Source organism: Alligator sinensis, unplaced genomic scaffold (genome assembly GCF_000455745.1).
Source record: "Alligator sinensis unplaced genomic scaffold, ASM45574v1 scaffold263_1, whole genome shotgun sequence".
Lineage (NCBI taxonomy): Eukaryota > Metazoa > Chordata > Crocodylia > Alligatoridae > Alligator > Alligator sinensis.
The window spans coordinates 80710-84098 of record NW_005842627.1 but is presented as its reverse complement, the minus strand read 5'-3'; the positions used below and the strand labels follow the sequence as shown (position 1 = coordinate 84098).

At 50.2% G+C, this 3389-nt stretch overlaps 1 long non-coding RNA gene across 1 annotated transcript; it reads right to left on the bottom strand.

Moving 5' to 3' along the window:
- Window positions 1–1980: 1980 nt before the first annotated feature.
- Window positions 1981–2931, bottom strand: LOC102375991. Its single transcript, XR_003096167.1, has 3 exons — window positions 2410–2931; window positions 2169–2216; window positions 1981–2017 (listed from the first exon to the last, which is right to left on the bottom strand). It is a non-coding gene; the product is annotated as an uncharacterized LOC102375991 (long non-coding RNA).
- Between the last annotated feature and the right edge of the window lie 458 nt (window positions 2932–3389).

The window sequence follows — 3389 nt, the reverse complement described above, 5'->3', positions numbered from 1 at the left end:
TATAACATAAGTCTATACCATACTTTGGCGAGAGAGAGAGAGAGAGATGGGGGCACCACCACTCCACGCTGCTCACCCCTCCTCCCCCTGCCACTGCCAAAACCACCACAGAAGGTGGCTTGTTCAGGGTGTGCATAGAAGTGAGGGCAGCAGCACTCTGGGCTTGTCCCCTGGTCCCCAGAGACCCATGGTACACCACTGGTGCAGGGCCTTGGGCAAATAACGCCCCCCCACATTCAGAGATGATCCCGCATGCCACAGTGGTGAGGGAGGGGAGTTGGCGAGCGTTCGAATGCAAGGCTGGCAGCAACACTGAGGAGTCACCCCATCTACTCCACTCATCTCTGCAGGGCCCCCAAACCCCTGCGCTCAGGGTAGTCGTTTGTATTCGTGCCCCCCTAGGAACTACCCTGCCACCTTCAGGGCACAGACAAGTGTCAGGTGTCACTTACCAAAGGGGGCGTGTAGCACATCACCATATCCTCTTTCAAGTCGCACATCACAGAGCTCCGGGCAGCAAATAGCACTCAAAGCTTCACTGCACCCCACTTGGTCAGCCTGCAGTCTTCTTGAACCCTGGATTCACATTGCTGTGCCCCCCAGGGGCAAATCTCAAGACTGGGATGAGTCCTTTTCTGCCCCCGCTGTGCTGCTGTTCCTCACCTGCCTCAAACCTCCCTCATCAATACAGTGAATTCTCACCCCAACCTCTGCTCCCCCAATTTATAGTACTTGAGCAGGGCAACTCCCCCCCACCCCACCAGCAGCCTTGTTTTGGTGTGGAAAAAACCTGAGACACTCTGTCGCCAGGCTGGAAAAGAGCGCAAAAGCAAGGCAGAAAAGTTTGCAAAGTCCATGAGTTTGTGTGCAAGCAAACCAGGTCTTAAACCCCGTGCCTCACCCCACCCACAGCCTCGCTTTGGTGTTCCAAAACAAAGGAGACAGTGCCTGGCACCTGGCTGGAAAAGACTGTGAAAAGAATCTTGAAAAAGCTCATCTTCAAAGTTTCTGTCTAGCAAAAATGCAAGGAAGGTTTGTGACGGGTGAGCCAAAGAGGCATAAGCCCCTGTGGGCGACTTTGCAAAGTGGCTGGTGGCTTGCAAAAAAGCAAGCCAGGTTGCTGGGGGGGGGGGTGACACACCACTTCCCTTTTCCCAACTAAGGGAGGTGAAATCAGAAGCAGTAAGTATGGCCTCAAAAATGACTTTGCAGAGTGGGCACTGCCTTTGCAAAATGCTGGTGTGCAGGCCAGCACTTGTGTGTTGCAATCCACCCAGGCAGCCCCCCTGTTTACCTGTGCAAGAGAGATTGCCAACCCCTCCCCACCAACACCATGCAGCAAGTGACAGGAAAAATGAACAGAGAAATGAACCCAAACAATGCACGAAATCCACCTTTGCAACCAAGCAGTGTAAGGGTGGATATGGAGGCAGACACAGGAAGCCAGGAAGCCATGAGGTTTTATTGTTTGCAACACACTAGTTACTTGTGTTTCTTTGCCTTCACTCCACCATGACCCTGAACCGCCCCATCTTCCTGAAACGCAGTGGCACCCTCCTGGCCCTTCTGGCAGTCATATGGCCCTCCTGTGACCCCCACTGAGTTAGGGGGAACAGGCTCGGCTGTAATCTCCACTCATCTTGCACAGAGGCAAGACAAGCAGACCAACTTTTCCCTTTTGGGCATGGTACCCATTTATTTAGGTACTTCTGCACATTCTGAAAAGCATCATTGAAAGTGTCCCGTGACCTCCGAAATTCAACACAGGACCCGTCGACCATGTCTTTCAAATTCTGCATGGTGTCTTGCACTTCCTTGAGGTTAGCATCATCCTTACGCAGCAACTCACAGAGTTCATTCTGCCAAGCATCTGCATGTTCTACTCTGGCCACTGAGGAGTCTGCCAAAACCTTGAGTGAGGTTTTGCGGGACTGTCTCTGCTTGCTGAGATAATCTCTGCAGCGCTCTGCTGTAGTGCGAGTGGGGCACTGTTCTGGATGGCCATAGGTTGAAGTGGCTGATAAACAAAGAAAAAAGCAATGGTTGCCTTCCCCCCAAGAGGAGGAAATTACATACCCCCATCCCCATCATGCAGTGCACAAAATGCCAGCAGGCACAGAAACAGACCCCACAACTGTGGGGCACCACTCGTACTACCCAAAACTTACAAGTACTCGCTTCAGAAACAGGTCTGTGGCTGCCACTGCACGTGCTAGCTGAAAAAAATTAATTAAAGCATATAATTAGTTTGGTGTCTGTTACATTACAAGCTATCAAAATTATGATGCACCACCACTGAAAGAATATGGCGACTCACCTATAGCAACACATGAATTTCACCCCCCAAACTGAACCAGCATGAACCTGGGTGCTGCCTGACAGTGGCAAGAGGCACATTATAAGACTTACCAGGTCCAGCATGTTCTTGGGTCTCAGTAACAGTAGATGATGTATCAGCCACATGGGTTTCTTCCTGACCCTCCACCTGCTCCGCTTCATCATCTTTGCTTGTCTTTGGAACGGAGGGGCTAAGCGGCACTAAGTGAATGTTGACCAACAGTTCTTCCTGCCACTCATGGTCATCAGGGAGCAGTCTTTGTACAGCTGAGACATGCTCCTGGTTTCACTCTCAGGAGGGGCTGCTGCCCAACACCAATGCTGAAAGTCTCCATACCTGGGTTGTCATCCGCATCCTCGGAGAGAATAATGGACAGTTTGTCATCGAAGGGGGCAATTGTGTGACCTGCCTCAGAATGAGAGTTCACATCTTTGGCTCTGTGAAATACTGATCTCAGGGACTTGATCTTGCACCAGGCCTGGGTCCAGTCACAATTGTGCCCTTGCGCCTGCATGCCTTTTGCAATCTTGACATAAACAGGCTTATTCTTCCTACTTTCCAGCCTGTTTATGATCTTTGGCTCTGACCAAATGTTAATTAAGTCCTCCAGTTTTTCCCAAGCCCAGTTCGGTTCATAGGCATTGGAGGTATCAGCCTCCTGGGCTGTCGGTCCATACTGCTGGTCTTGGCTTTCTGAGACATGGCGAAGCAGATCATGGTCAACAGCACAAGCAATTTCTGAAAGGGGGGTGGCAAATTCTTTTTGGCAGGGGTGCACCTTTATACTCAGGCTGCGCTTGCATGAGGGTCTGGGAAAATTTCAAGGATTATGAAGTCATTACCTGTAAGTGTCAAAACACCCAAACATGATGAAGCACCCAGTTAACAACAAAAAAGATGGTGATGGGGTAAATCAGGTCATTGTATGTTGGGATGACTGCTCAATGGCCTGGAATGTTACAAAAGATCAATACCTACCTGACTGCTTGTGCAAAATAATTTTATTACAGAAACACAGCCTGTTTTCCCTAATGTGGCAAAAGTTTTGAGT